The sequence below is a fragment of the Zootermopsis nevadensis genome, unplaced genomic scaffold (assembly GCF_977971745.1).
Source record: "Zootermopsis nevadensis isolate Lab colony 2312 unplaced genomic scaffold, Znev_1.0 Znev_ptg000013l, whole genome shotgun sequence".
NCBI lineage: Eukaryota > Metazoa > Arthropoda > Insecta > Blattodea > Termopsidae > Zootermopsis > Zootermopsis nevadensis.
The window spans coordinates 3288912-3306100 of NW_028259145.1; the positions used below are offsets into that span (position 1 = coordinate 3288912).

General features: G+C 37.9%; 1 protein-coding gene across 2 annotated transcripts in view; it reads right to left on the reverse strand.

Annotated features, from left to right (window-relative positions):
- Positions 1-14615, reverse strand: part of LOC110826503 (UDP-glycosyltransferase UGT5) — a 73451-nt gene extending 58836 nt beyond the window's left edge. Inside the window, exon 1 of one of the 2 annotated variants that reach the window (XM_087348798.1) lies at positions 13576-14615. The gene's annotated coding sequence lies outside the window, so the exon portion shown is untranslated. The remainder of the gene's footprint in view (positions 1-13575) is intronic. The other variant, XM_087348802.1, reaches the window with a different exon arrangement.
- Positions 14616-17189: the final 2574 nt, after the last annotated feature.

The following is a 17189-nucleotide window of genomic DNA, read 5'->3' on the forward strand; positions in this document are numbered from 1 at the left end:
TTCTTGCAAAATGTATGCAGTGTAGATGTTGACACAAATACGGAGCAGATCCATGCGTAACGATGACCCAATCTAACTCACTATATATAAGTATCATGTAACGAAAGAATCGGAATAAACATACGTGAATGATAGTACGTCATTTATTAATATAAATCGACTCACAAAAAACTGAAAATAAATCTCTGGTACATTATTTTGCAATGCTTGGTGGGCGCGGAATTCGTGGCGCACGTCAAACTTGTGGTAACATATTGGTGTCGTATGTCAAATGTCAACAAAATATAATGAAAACATTGCCTCAGATTTACTCGAGGACACGACGTACTATCACAAAGACGCAGCCTGTCGGAAAAATAAGGAACCAAAGATAAGACGTGCCATCTGTGATGACCTCAATGGAAAGAAATCAATACCTTCGAATGGCATATAGGACCAATCAGAAGTCAGTCAGCACTGATTTTGTCTTGGAACAGTCGGCTTGTCCCGATTGAATAGTCGCCATTAAACTAAGGTTGTAATTATTTGATTTCGGTCGGTCAGTATCAACGTAAATTTGTGCTCTAGAAATACTGTTCTTCGGGACCATTAACAAGATTAATTATCACCGCTAAATCAAGTATCAACGGGTGCTACCTACAGTGAATCTCAGTGTAAGGATGTCTTCTCGGTGACGTGTGAGAATAGAAACAAGAGAAACACCAATTCAACATAACATGCAAGAAAATGTGCGGTTCGCCACATTGAGACATACGACTTCGGTGAAAGGACATTTGCTTGCCATGTGTGCTCAGTAAAGACGTTTGTACGAGTTAGTAACACGTAAATCATATACAGAAGTCGCGTATCTGCAGAAGCCGGACCTATGTAATTTAAGAACATTTATTCTTTATAACGATGACTGGGGTCACTTAAGTAATTACATGTAGTGTAATGTAAAATTAAATAAATATTTTAATAAATTCTTCTTCGTGTGACAACATATATACTTCCAGAATGAAATATACAATAACATCATATTTAAGTGATAGGTGATTGGTGTACTTGAAATTACTGAAAATATGTGTCCAATAAAATATCCTTGTAAAAAAATTAAATTGGGTATGAAAGTGAAGCCCAGAATATAATATACTATTAAAATTGACGGACGCGAATTTTTGAGTGTTTAATAATTTACAATTAAACATAACGAGCTCAAGGTGCCCTCACATGCGCACGTCATACGACTGCACTGCGCAACAACGTCTGCGCAGGTGCCCCACTAACCTAACCTAACCTAACCTAACCTAACCTAACCTAACCTAACCCAAACCAACAAAGACGGGGTAATCTGGATCAGTGCAAATTGGTTTCCTGCGCACGAATTTTGGAAAATGCAAATGGATGCTCAGAAATTATTGAAATTTTGTATGGACGACATGCCACAGGTAAGTTAATGATATTCATACTCTATTATGTCTTATCGCTTTTTAGAAATTCGCACGAAGGCATCAAAGTCGTGAGGTGGAGGATGCGCAAAGTCGGCCACGACCACTTATCAATAACGATATTACGCGCTCACACAATCCCCCTATAACACAAATAGTGCTTATATGCGTGTAATACATCAAAACACGTCTAAAATTACATAATGTTTCCACAAGAATTATTTCTTGCAAAATGTATGCAGTGTAGATGTTGACACAAATACGTAGTAGATCCATGCGTAACGATGACCCAATCTAACTCACTATATATAAGTATCATGTAACGAAAGAATCGGAATAAACATACGTGAATGATAGTACGTCATTTATGAATATAAATCGACTCACAAAAAACTGAAAATAAATCTCTTGTACATTATTTTGCAATGCTTGGTGGGCGCGGAATTCGTGGCGCACGTCAAACTTGTGGTAACATATTGGTGACGTATGTCAAATGTCAACAAAATATAATGAAAATATTGCCTCAGATTTACTCGAGGACACGACGTACTATCACAAAGACGCAGCCTGTCGGAAAAATAAGGAACCAAAGATAAGACGTGCCATCTGTGATGACCTCAATGGAAAGAAATCAATACTTTCGAATGGCATATAGGACCAATCAGAAGTCAGTCAGTACTGATTTTGTCTTGGAACAGTCGGCTTGTCCCGATTGAATAGTCGCCATTAAACTAAGGTTGTAATTATTTGATTTCGGTCGGTCAGTATCAACGTAAATTTGTGCTCTAGAAATACTGTTCTTCGGGACCATTAACAAGATTAATTATCACCGCTAAATCAAGTATCAACGGGTGCTACCTACAGTGAATCTCAGTGTAAGGATGTCTTCTCGGTCACGTGTGAGAATAGAAACAAGAGAAACACCAATTCAACATAACATGCAAGAAAATGTGCGGTTGGCCACATTGAGACATACGACTTCGGTGAAAGGACATTTGCATGCCTTGTGTGCTCAGTAAAGACGTTTGTACGAGTTAGTAACACGTAAATCATATACAGAAGTCGCGTATCTGCAGAAGCCGGACCTATGTAATTTAAGAACATTTATTCTTTATAACGATGACTGGGGTCACTTAAGTAATTACATGTAGTGTAATGTAAAATTAAATAAATATTTTAATAAATTCTTCTTCGTGTGACAACATATATACTTCCACAATGAAATATACAATAACATCATATTTAAGTGATAGGTGATTGGTGTACTTGAAATTACTGAAAATATGTGTCCAATAAAATATCCTTGTAAAAAAATTAAATTGGGTATGAAAGTGAAGCCCAGAATATAATATACTATTAAAATTGACGGAATCGAATTTTTGAGTGTTTAATAATTTACAATTAAACATAACGAGCTCAAGGTGCCCTCACATGCGCACGTCATACGACTGCACTGCGCAACAACGTCTGCGCAGGTGCCCCATTAACCTAACCTAACCTAACCTAACCCAAACCAACCAAGACGGGGTAATCTTGATCAGTGCAAATTGGTTTCTTTCGCACGAATTTTGGAAAATGCAAATGGATGCTCAGAAATTATTGAAATTTTGTATGGACGACATGCCACAGGTAAGTTAATGATATTCATACTCTATTATGTCTTATCGCTTTTTAGAAATTCGCACGAAGGCATCAAAGTCGTGAGGTGGAGGATGCGCAAAGTCGGCCAGACCACTTACCAATAACGATATTACGCGCTCACACAATCCCCCTATAACACAAATAGTGCTTATATGCGTGTAATACATCAAAACACGTCTAAAATTACATAATGTTTCCACAAGAATTATTTCTTGCAAAATGTATGCAGTGTAGATGTTGACACAAATACGGAGCAGATCCATGCGTAACGATGACCCAATCTAACTCACTATATATAAGTATCATGTAACGAAAGAATCGGAATAAACATACGTGAATGATAGTACGTCATTTATTAATATAAATCGACTCACAAAAAACTGAAAATAAATCTCTGGAACATTATTTTGCAATGCTTGGTGGGCGCGGAATTCGTGGCGCACGTCAAACTTGTGGTAACATATTGGTGTCGTATGTCAAATGTCAACAAAATATAATGAAAATATTGCCTCAGATTTACTCGAGGACACGACGTACTATCACAAAGACGCAGCCTGTCGGAAAAATAAGGAACCAAAGATAAGACGTGCCATCTGTGATGACCTCAATGGAAAGAAATCAATACTTTCGAATGGCATATAGGACCAATCAGAAGTCAGTCAGTACTGATTTTGTCTTGGAACAGTCGGCTTGTCCCGATTGAATAGTCGCCATTAAACTAAGGTTGTAATTATTTGATTTCGGTCGGTCAGTATCAACGTAAATTTGTGCTCTAGAAATACTGTTCTTCGGGACCATTAACAAGATTAATTATCACCGCTAAATCAAGTATCAACGGGTGCTACCTACAGTGAATCTCAGTGTAAGGATGTCTTCTCGGTGACGTGTGAGAATAGAAACAAGAGAAACACCAATTCAACATAACATGCAAGAAAATGTGCGGTTGGCCACATTGAGACATACGACTTCGGTGAAAGGACATTTGCATGCCTTGTGTGCTCAGTAAAGACGTTTGTACGAGTTAGTAACACGTAAATCATATACAGAAGTCGCGTATCTGCAGAAGACGGACCTATGTAATTTAAGAACATTTATTCTTTATAACGATGACTGGGGTCACTTAAGTAATTACATGTAGTGTAATGTAAAATTAAATAAATATTTTAATAAATTCTTCTTCGTGTGACAACATATATACTTCCACAATGAAATATACAATAACATCATATTTAAGTGATAGGTGATTGGTGTACTTGTAATTACTGAAAATATGTGTCCAATAAAATATCCTTGTAAAAAAATTAAATTGGGTATGAAAGTGAAGCCCAGAATATAATATACTATTAAAATTGACGGAATCGAATTTTTGAGTGTTTAATAATTTACAATTAAACATAACGAGCTCAAGGTGCCCTCACATGCGCACGTCATACGACTGCACTGCGCAACAACGTCTGCGCAGGTGCCCCACTAACCTAACCTAACCTAACCTAACCTAACCTAACCTAACCTAACCCAAACCAACCAAGACGGGGTAATCTGGATCAGTGCAAATTGGTTTCCTGCGCACGAATTTTGGAAAATGCAAATGGATGCTCAGAAATTATTGAAATTTTGTATGGACGACATGCCACAGGTAAGTTAATGATATTCATACTCTATTATGTCTTATCGCTTTTTAGAAATTCGCACGAAGGCATCAAAGTCGTGAGGTGGAGGATGCGCAAAGTCGGCCACGACCACTTATCAATAACGATATTACGCGCTCACACAATCCCCCTATAACACAAATAGTGCTTATATGCGTGTAATACATCAAAACACGTCTAAAATTACATAATGTTTCCACAAGAATTATTTCTTGCAAAATGTATGCAGTGTAGATGTTGACACAAATACGTAGTAGATCCATGCGTAACGATGACCCAATCTAACTCACTATATATAAGTATCATGTAACGAAAGAATCGGAATAAACATACGTGAATGATAGTACGTCATTTATGAATATAAATCGACTCACAAAAAACTGAAAATAAATCTCTTGTACATTATTTTGCAATGCTTGGTGGGCGCGGAATTCGTGGCGCACGTCAAACTTGTGGTGACATATTGGTGACGTATGTCAAATGTCAACAAAATATAATGAAAATATTGCCTCAGATTTACTCGAGGACACGACGTACTATCACAAAGACGCAGCCTGTCGGAAAAATAAGGAACCAAAGATAAGACGTGCCATCTGTGATGACCTCAATGGAAAGAAATCAATACTTTCGAATGGCATATAGGACCAATCAGAAGTCATTCAGTACTGATTTTGTCTTGGAACAGTCGGCTTGTCCCGATTGAATAGTCGCCATTAAACTAAGGTTGTAATTATTTGATTTCGGTCGGTCAGTATCAACGTAAATTTGTGCTCTAGAAATACTGTTCTTCGGGACCATTAACAAGATTAATTATCACCGCTAAATCAAGTATCAACGGGTGCTACCTACAGTGAATCTCAGTGTAAGGATGTCTTCTCGGTCACGTGTGAGAATAGAAACAAGAGAAACACCAATTCAACATAACATGCAAGAAAATGTGCGGTTGGCCACATTGAGACATACGACTTCGGTGAAAGGACATTTGCATGCCTTGTGTGCTCAGTAAAGACGTTTGTACGAGTTAGTAACACGTAAATCATATACAGAAGTCGCGTATCTGCAGAAGCCGGACCTATGTAATTTAAGAACATTTATTCTTTATAACGATGACTGGGGCACTTAAGTAATTACATGTAGTGTAATGTAAAATTAAATAAATATTTTAATAAATTCTTCTTCGTGTGACAACATATATACTTCCACAATGAAATATACAATAACATCATATTTAAGTGATAGGTGATTGGTGTACTTGAAATTACTGAAAATATGTGTCCAATAAAATATCCTTGTAAAAAAATTAAATTGGGTATGAAAGTGAAGCCCAGAATATAATATACTATTAAAATTGACGGAATCGAATTATTGAGTGTTTAATAATTTACAATTAAACATAACGAGCTCAAGGTGCCCTCACATGCGCACGTCATACGACTGCACTGCGCAACAACGTCTGCGCAGGTGCCCCACTAACCTAACCTAACCTAACCTAACCTAACCTAACCCAAACCAACCAAGACGGGGTAATCTGGATCAGTGCAAATTGGTTTCCTGCGCACGAATTTTGGAAAATGCAAATGGATGCTCAGAAATTATTGAAATTTTGTATGGACGACATGCCACAGGTAAGTTAATGATATTCATACTCTATTATGTCTTATCGCTTTTTAGAAATTCGCACGAAGGCATCAAAGTCGTGAGGTGGAGGATGCGCAAAGTCGGCCACGACCACTTATCAATAACGATATTACGCGCTCAAACAATCCCCCTATACACAAATAGTGCTTATATGCGTGTAATACATCAAAACACGTCTAAAATTACATAATGTTTCCACAAGAATTATTTCTTGCAAAATGTATGCAGTGTAGATGTTGACACAAATACGGAGCAGATCCATGCGTAACGATGACACAATCTAACTCACTATATATAAGTATCATGTAACGAAAGAATCGGAATAAACATACGTGAATGATAGTACGTCATTTATTAATATAAATCGACTCACAAAAAACTGAAAATAAATCTCTGGTACATTATTTTGCAATGCTTGGTGGGCGCGGAATTCGTGGCGCACGTCAAACTTGTGGTAACATATTGGTGTCGTATGTCAAATGTCAACAAAATATAATGAAAATATTGCCTCAGATTTACTCGAGGACACGACGTACTATCACAAAGACGCAGCCTGTCGGAAAAATAAGGAACCAAAGATAAGACGTGCCATCTGTGATGACCTCAATGGAAAGAAATCAATACTTTCGAATGGCATATAGGACCAATCAGAAGTCAGTCAGTACTGATTTTGTCTTGGAACTGTCGGCTTGTCCCGATTGAATAGTCGCCATTAAACTAAGGTTGTAATTATTTGATTTCGGTCGGTCAGTATCAACGTAAATTTGTGCTCTAGAAATACTGTTCTTCGGGACCATTAACAAGATTAATTATCACCGCTAAATCAAGTATCAACGGGTGCTACCTACAGTGAATCTCAGTGTAAGGATGTCTTCTCGGTGACGTGTGAGAATAGAAACAAAAGAAACACCAATTCAACATAACATGCAAGAATATGTGCGGTTCGCCACATTGAGACATACGACTTCGGTGAAAGGACAATTGCATGCCATGTGTGCTCAGTAAAGACGTTTGTACGAGTTAGTAACACGTAAATCATATACAGAAGTCGCGTATCTGCAGAAGCCGGACCTATGTAATTTGAGAACATTTATTCTTTATAACGATGACTGGGGTCACTTAAGTAATTACATGTAGTGTAATGTAAAATTAAATAAATATTTTAATAAATTCTTCTTCGTGTGACAACATATATACTTCCAGAATGAAATATACAATAACATCATATTTAAGTGATAGGTGATTGGTGTACTTGTAATTACTAAAAATATGTGTCCAATAAAATATCCTTGTAAAAAAATTAAATTGGGTATGAAAGTGAAGCCCAGAATATAATATACTATTAAAATTGACGGAATCGAATATTTGAGTGTTTAATAATTTACAATTAAACATAACGAGCTCAAGGTGCCCTCACATGCGCACGTCATACGACTGCACTGCGCAACAACGTCTGCGCAGGTGCCCCACTAACCTAACCTAACCTAACCTAACCTAACCTAACCTAACCCAAACCAACCAAGACGGGGTAATCTGGATCAGTGCAAATTGGTTTCCTGCGCACGAATTTTGGAAAATGCAAATGGATGCTCAGAAATTATTGAAATTTTGTATGGACGACATGCCACAGGTAAGTTAATGATATTCATACTCTATTATGTCTTATCGCTTTTTAGAAATTCGCACGAAGGCATCAAAGTCGTGAGGTGGAGGATGCGCAAAGTCGGCCACGACCACTTATCAATAACGATATTACGCGCTCACACAATCCCCCTATAACACAAATAGTGCTTATATGCGTGTAATACATCAAAACACGTCTAAAATTACATAATGTTTCCACAAGAATTATTTCTTGCAAAATGTATGCAGTGTAGATGTTGACACAAATAAGGAGCAGATCCATGCGTAACGATGACCCAATCTAACTCACTATATATAAGTATCATGTAACGAAAGAATCGGAATAAACATACGTGAATGATAGTACGTCATTTATTAATATAAATCGACTCACAAAAAACTGAAAATAAATCTCTGGTACATTATTTTGCAATGCTTGGTGGGCGCGGAATTCGTGGCGCACGTCAAACTTGTGGTAAAATATTGGTGTCGTATGTCAAATGTCAACAAAATATAATGAAAATATTGCCTCAGATTTACTCGAGGACACGACGTACTATCACAAAGACGCAGCCTGTCGGAAAAATAAGGAACCAAAGATAAGACGTGCCATCTGTGATGACCTCAATGGAAAGAAATCAATACTTTCGAATGGCATATAGGACCAATCAGAAGTCAGTCAGTACTGATTTTGTCTTGGAACTGTCGGCTTGTCCCGATTGAATAGTCGCCATTAAACTAAGGTTGTAATTATTTGATTTCGGTCGGTCAGTATCAACGTAAATTTGTGCTCTAGAAATACTGTTCTTCGGGACCATTAACAAGATTAATTATCACCGCTAAATCAAGTATCAACGGGTGCTACCTACAGTGAATCTCAGTGTAAGTATGACTTCTCGGTGACGTGTGAGAATAGAAACAAAAGAAACACCAATTCAACATAACATGCAAGAATATGTGCGGTTCGCCACATTGAGACATACGACTTCGGTGAAAGGACAATTGCATGCCATGTGTGCTCAGTAAAGACGTTTGTACGAGTTAGTAACACGTAAATCATATACAGAAGTCGCGTATCTGCAGAAGCCGGACCTATGTAATTTGAGAACATTTATTCTTTATAACGATGACTGGGGTCACTTAAGTAATTACATGTAGTGTAATGTAAAATTAAATAAATATTTTAATAAATTCTTCTTCGTGTGACAACATATATACTTCCAGAATGAAATATACAATAACATCATATTTAAGTGATAGGTGATTGGTGTACTTGTAAATACTAAAAATATGTGTCCAATAAAATATCCTTGTAAAAAAATTAAATTGGGTATGAAAGTGAAGCCCAGAATATAATATACTATTAAAATTGACGGAATCGAATTTTTGAGTGTTTAATAATTTACAATTAAAGATAACGAGCTCAAGGTGCCCTCACATGCGCACGTCATACGACTGCACTGCGCAACAACGTCTGCGCAGGTGCCCCACTAACCTAACCTAACCTAACCTAACCTAACCTAACCTAACCCAAACCAACCAAGACGGGGTAATCTGGATCAGTGCAAATTGGTTTCCTGCGCACGAATTTTGGAAAATGCAAATGGATGCTCAGAAATTATTGAAATTTTGTATGGACGACATGCCACAGGTAAGTTAATGATATTCATACTCTATTATGTCTTATCGCTTTTTAGAAATTCGCACGAAGGCATCAAAGTCGTGAGGTGGAGGATGCGCAAAGTCGGCCACGACCACTTATCAATAACGATATTACGCGCTCACACAATCCCCCTATAACACAAATAGTGCTTATATGCGTGTAATACATCAAAACACGTCTAAAATTACATAATGTTTCCACAAGAATTATTTCTTGCAAAATGTGTGCAGTGTAGATGTTGACACAAATACGTAGCAGATCCGTGCGTAACGATGACCCAATCTAACTCACTATATATAAGTATCATGTAACGAAAGAATCGGAATAAACATACGTGAATGATAGTACGTCATTTATTAATATAAATCGACTCACAAAAAAATTGAAAATAAATCTCTGGTACATTATTTTGCAATGCTTGGTGGGCGCGGAATTCGTGGCGCACGTCAAACTTGTGGTAACATATTGGTGTCGTATGCCAAATGTCAACAAAATATATTGAAAATATTGCCTCACATTTACTCGAGGACACGACGTACTATCACAAAGACGCAGCCTGTCGGAAAAATAAGGAATCAAAGATAAGACGTGCCATCTGTGATGACCGCAATGGAAAGAAATCAATAATTTCGAATGGCATATACGACCAATCAGAAGTCAGTCAGAACGGATTTTGTCTTGTAACAGTCGGCTTGTCCCAATTGAATAGTCGCCATTAAACTACAGTTGAAATTAATTGATTTCGGTCGGTCAGTATCAACGTAAATTTGTGCTCTAGAAATAGTGTTCTTCGGGAAAATTAACAAGATTAATTACCACCGCTAAATCACGTATCAACGGGTGCTACCTACAGTGAATCTCAGTGTAAGGATGTCTTCTCGGTGACGTGTGAGAATAGAAACAAGTGAAACACCAATTCAACATAACATGCAAGAATATGTGCGGTTTGCCACATTGAGACATACGACTTCGGTGAAAGGACATTTGCAATCCATGTGTGCTCAGTAAATACGTTTGTACGAGTTAGTAACACGTAAATCATATACAGATGTCGCGTATCTGCAAAAGCCGGACCTATGTAATTTGAGATCATTTATTCTTTATAACGATGACTGGGGTCACTTAAGTAATTACATGTAGTGTAATGTAAAATTAAATAAATATTTTAATAAATTCTTCTTCGTGTGACAACATATATACTTCCACAATGAAATATACAATAACATCATATTTAAGTGATAGGTGATTGGTGTACTTGCAATTACTGAAAATATGTGTCCAATAAAATATCGTTGTAAAAAAATTAAATTGGGTATGAATGTGAAGCCCACAATATAATATACTATTTAAATTGACGGAATCGAATTTTTGAGTGTTTAATAATTTACAATTAAACATAACGAGCTCAAGGTGCCCTCACATGCGCACGTCATACGACTGCACTGCGCAACAACGTCTGCGCAGGTGCCCCACTAACCTAACCTAACCTAACCTAACCCAACCCAAACCAACCAAGACGGGGTAATCTGGATCAGTGCAAATTGGTTTCCTGCGCACGAATTTTGGAAAATGCAAATGGATGCTCAAAAATTATTGAAATTTTGTATGGACGTCATGCCACAGGTGAGTTAATGATATTCATACTCTATTATGTCTTATCGCTTTTTAGAAATTCGAACGAAGGCATCAAAATCGTGAGTTGGAGTTTGCGCAAAGACGGCCACGACCACTTATCAATAACGTTATTACGCGTTCACACAAGTTAACGAAATTTTGTATAGACGTCATGACACATGTAGGTTAATGAAATACATATTCTATTATATCATAACAATTGTAATAAAGTAATACGAGAAGGCGACAAATTCGGGAGTTGGACACGAGTGAAATCGGCCACGACGAATATGTTAGAAACATAAAATTAACTTAATTACGCAGACAAGTGCAGTTCACATTAAATAAATCGTGTGTATACGCGATTATATACATGTTTTAACACATATACACACAAAAGTATATTTTTTTACGAATGAAATATACCTCAAATTCGGCACAACGGCCGCGGCAGGTACATACGTAGCAAATCGCATACAGAATCAATCATACGTAAATACGTATGATACGATCAGCCGTAAATATGTGTAAGTGAATGATTTTGCTTCAATTAGCAATTTCATGTCGGCCTCAAACAATTTTAAAATGTACTTGGAATAGTTAAATACGCTAGTAATATTCAGTTTGTCTCATTTTGAGCTCATTTGCGTTTTCTTTTAACGGGGTCTTCTGCGCCTAATAGCTGCTACACGCCTACAAACAGTCGACAAACAATGTTTGCAAACAGTTTATCGACTGTATTTTGCTTTCCACTTGTAACCGGAAAAAAACACCGAATATTAGTTTGGAGAACGATATTTGGTTTCAAAATGTTTTCCACCAGTGTGTTCGGGTGTGTAGGAGCCTTAAAATAAAAAAAAAGATTGCTTGATAACATCACGTTGGTTACGCCAAAGAGAGTCAAGTGTACTGTCACCGCGTTGTAAATATTTTCCCCATGAGATTCATTTTGTAATTTCATCAACCGTCACTTCGTTCTCTGACACTAAATGTAAGTGCAGTTTAGGAACACACAACACTTCGAAAATACATTCTGACTGTGGCCAATTCCAAAATTGTTCGACAATTGATATTTACAATTTTAAGGGGTTTTGACGACGGTAGTTTACATCTAAATTTATTCTTTGTCAAGACTTTTTCCATCGTCTGTTCTTTAAAATCACGACGTTTCGAAGGCTGGTTCTGTCTCCGTCTTCAGGTGAGAGGTACCTACTCTGTTGGGTCCCTTATTAGTTGAGTAGGTACCTCTCACCTAAAGACGGAGACAGAACCAGCCTCCGAAACGTCGTGATTTTAAAGAACAGACGATGGAAAAAGTCTTGACAAAGAATAATTTTAAATGGATACTTTGCTGCATCATTTAATTTGTCTATGTCCACTTTTGTGTCAGGTTTGTTTAGCTTTTTTTCCAACTTATATTATGTTTCCGTTGCGTCTACTGATAAACAAGACTAATGTTGCAACGTTGAATATGTTCATGCCAAAATGACTCAAGCGCAAGGTTACCGTATTATAAAGATTTTTCCGAAAAGAACTATTTTCAGCATTAAAAAGAGTTAAGCAGATGAACTGTGAAGTCCAGCGGTCGGAATTGGCACTTATACTATAACACCAAGAAACCAACGTAGTTATTAAGTTTCTTTCATGCAACTGCATTATACATCTTCAGCAAAAGTTACATTACAATAAGTAATGACGTTTTATTTAGGTAAAGTACTCGAAAACAAATTTCTCTACAACCTTGGGCAAAAATTCAAATTTCCCAACGTACTGCTGGAGTTTCCAGGCATTTCCCTAAAAGACGTGGAGATCCTATGAATTAGTAATGGCGGATTACAATCGTAGGAAGCGTGCTTTTTGCTGTTCTGTATATGAAGAAACGCATTCATCGACCGCTGCAGAACGTCCTTACCAAATAAGATTTGAGGAGCAGTCTCCTAGCAGTGTTTTCAATATTGTGTGGCAATCGCAGTTCAAGAAGATAAAGAATTCTTCGGGAACAAACCGTGTTTACTGAAGAAACTACGTTTCACGAAAGTGGTTAGTAACAATTTCTAACCATGCGGGGATCAGAATCGCCCGGGTTCGTAGTTGAACATCATCACCGCTTTCCGAAACTGAACAGCTATAAACAAAAACTTTGATGTTGCACCACTGTTGTAAAGCAATCTATTTTCCAATACGTGGTATGAATAAAAACCTTTTAAATCTATACTGTAATTTGCAGTCGCCCTTCAACGTTCGTGCCGCTTGATTTCAACTTTAGTCAAACGACGCACACAGTTTTTATTAAAAAGCAGTTTATCAATCTCCTACTCACCCCTCCTACGCGATGACCTCGAAGATACTGGTCTTCTTAGCGCATGGAGACCGCACGCATAAGAACAGAGACTGCAGACCAACCAAGTCCTCACAATAGCAAATTATGAACGACACACGCAAAACAGTCAAACTGGGCACCAGAACAGCATTCAGCACAAGGCATACGTAAGAAACAGATGAGTCTTCACAGCCAATATGTCTTTTTAAGAAATGTAGACTATTTCACAAGAATAAAATGCACATCACTTGGCTTGTAAATCTTAATTTGTGGCAATGATATTAAAGAATCTGTACACATCGCAGTATTGATCCCGAACATTATAAATGTTACGAATAAAATCACAGATAATATCCAACTGACAACGAAATGACATAGTCAGCACATCATAAATATTATTAATTTAAATTAAAGAACATTAAAACTGTTGTCGAGGGAATTGTGAATAACTCTGAGAAGTTTATTTGGCCATGTGTCGGACAGTGTCGATTGCAGTGGTCAAATGAACATTAGTTGTTTCGTAACAGACACTTTTATACATATCTGAAACTAAAGAAATTTTGTGATCTTGTTTCAGTTCAAAAGTTCCCCAAACAAACTCATGATTTAAATTTGGTTTTAATCAAACGTTTACAATGAACCACAGTTAGCCCATGTTACATTTTGTGGCGGCTTCAGTGGATACAAAACCAGTTACTTGTATCAACTAAACTGACAACAGTCTATTATTCTTAACAAATTGCTTTACTGTAGTAATGACCTTGATGTTTTCATTGAAAATAAGGACATAACGTGTTAAAACCTTTCATCTTGCGTATCATGTCATTAAATATGATTTATAATTAGGATCACACCGCAAATTAAATATTCAAAGTAAAATGTTCCGTAAACCAACTTCACAACTCTTCTTTAATGTTGACAATGGACCCGCGAAAATCTCTCACTGCTTACGGAAGTCACAATCACACGCCACATGTCAACGCCAATAACGGCGAACCGGCAGGCTTACATCCTACGGCCACAACCTGCGACAAGCGACTGTGACACTGCGCAGAACCAGCGAGCAACTGAGGGGAACGCGCAACGTAAACAGAGACACCGCTAACAGTTACGGGAATGGTCTCAAGATGAATAGGTCTCCGATTTAAGAAGTTTTAAAACGTCGCCGTGTAGAAAGAATATCACACCTGAAGATTTCTGTCTTCTGGGTTGTTGCGCTGTGTAGTCTGGTAGATGCTAACCAACGTTTCAGAGGTCATACTGCCTAAATCATCAGGGCGATGAAGATTTCTGTCTTCTGGGTTGTTGCGCTGTGTAGTCTGGTCGATGTTAACCAACGTTTCAGAGGTCATACTGCCTCCGTCATCAGAGTATGAAGATTTCTGTCTTCTGGGTTGTTGCGCTGTGTAGTCTGGTCGATGTTAACCAACGTTTCAGAGGTCATACTGCCTCCATCATCAGAGTATGAAGTTTTCTGTCTTCTGGGTTGTTGCGCTGTGTAGTCTGGTAGATGCTAACCAACGTTTCAGAGGTCATACTGCCTCCGTCATCAGGGCGCTGATTCGTTGGTAAACATCTACCATACTACACGGCGCAACAACCCAGAAGACAGAAAACTTCATACTCATCGCTCTGATGACGGAGGAAGTATGACCTCTGAAAAGTTGGTTAACATCGACCAGACTACACAGCGTAACAACCCAGAAGACAGAAATCTTCATACTCACCGCTGTGAAAAGCTCAAATCTTACAATATCACACCTGTCTTTAGGGCATTTATCCGATCGAGATACGCTTTTCATTTCATCATAAAACATTTTAATTTCATCCATCCCTCATTCTACCGATGTTCACTATTTCGCTAATCTTTTACGTGTATATGACGCACTAACTTATTTTAATCGATCTTGTTTGAGAATGGTCCCCACCACAGTTACATGATCCTACTCCACTTTCTTTACAGAGTGTTAAAAAAATGGTATTTAGAACATACGACTGGCTCATTAAATCGACGAATGAATAACGATCCCAAGGTCTGAAACTGCAGCTACAGAGTTTTAACAGCCAATAACAAAGTACTTAATGACAAGGCAATCCAACGTAAAGGACGAGTTGTAACCTAAAACTTCACAGGCCTTCATGCGTGCGTGCGTGTGAAAATACGGTTAATGCAATTATTTACGCAGCTTCTTAGAAAGGGCCCAGCATTTTAGATCATAGTCGGTCTCCTTCAGTGACATTTACTGATTATAAGAACGTGAACAGGAAGCCCTTCAATACCTTCATTTGTGCGACTTAATTCGTGCCACATTTTTTAGTGTTCTGTCTGACGACAGGTCCATACGAACAGGATCCTTCCATATTTTTCTCGGACTGGGACCTGTTCATATACGTTCTTGGCAGATGATCCAGAAGTGGTTTGCCATTGCCTTCTTCTGTGTGTGAATGGAGTAATTGTTGGAATGCCACGGAGGAAAACTCCGTGTTGCCTAGACCACGGCCTTTCCCAACACAAGTTATAAATTCGGGCACCGCCGGGAATCGAAACCTAGACCCCAGGATTACAAAGCCAGCGTTCTAACCGCTAGACCATCGTGCGACATACTAAAATAAAATTTCCAAAACTTCACATCAGTAAAGTCGTCATTCGCAGACGGCTGTCTTCTGGGTTGTTGCGCTTTGTAGTCTGGTAGAAGTTAAACGACGTTTCAGAGGTCCTTGCTGCCTCCATCATCACCATCATTATTTATAAGAAGCACTATCCAGAAACAGAAGCACAGTTTGCATTTTCATAAGCCCGTGGTACGTCTCTTTTGATTACCGACATCCCAGTCTGGCGCGTGCGGTCAGAAGAGCACTGAACACAAGTATCCAGCCCTCGCATGGTACGCATACGAAATATCGCTTGCTGCATCTCTTTTACGGCCATATGTATGCATGAATGTGGGATGTGTTCGTATAACACATTCTCTATCCCCCAGCTGTCCAGATGAATACTGAAGCTGTATAACTTTCGATTGAAACAACACATTTCTAGGCTCGTTCAGAATGAAAAGTTTCAAAAATGCTCCTGATGGCTTCTCCGTGTTTCCCTGCCTCTTTGTCCACAAATCGAGAATAGCAATATGTATTTTAATTACACTGATATTGGCAAATTAGAGACATTCCAGTCTTAGCTAATGCGAAGGTTTCGATAGCAAGTGGACAGATATGAGACTTGTGTCCCAACACACTATTTATGTTTTGTATTATTGTTTTCCTGCGTCTCTCAGCTCGAGAAACATTAAAATGACTTCGGTAATACATAGAAACCTGTAACTATCGTTCCCCGAACTATCGTTTTCCCGCATGGATCGTCCGTTTTGTTCGATCCCGGATACATCTCATATAGAAAAATGTTAAATTTTCCCGCTTCTATCGTTCCTCAACTATCATGTGTTTCCTATGGTGACAGCCAAATAAATTTCAGATGTACTTAATTCATAGAGGTTGGAGCCGTCTAAATGTGACGTTAGTGTGGATATGTATATCTCGATACATTTCAAAATAAAATGTTCAAATCTGTAATCTATTATGTCTAAACGCTTTATATAAATACCCAATAATCCATCAAG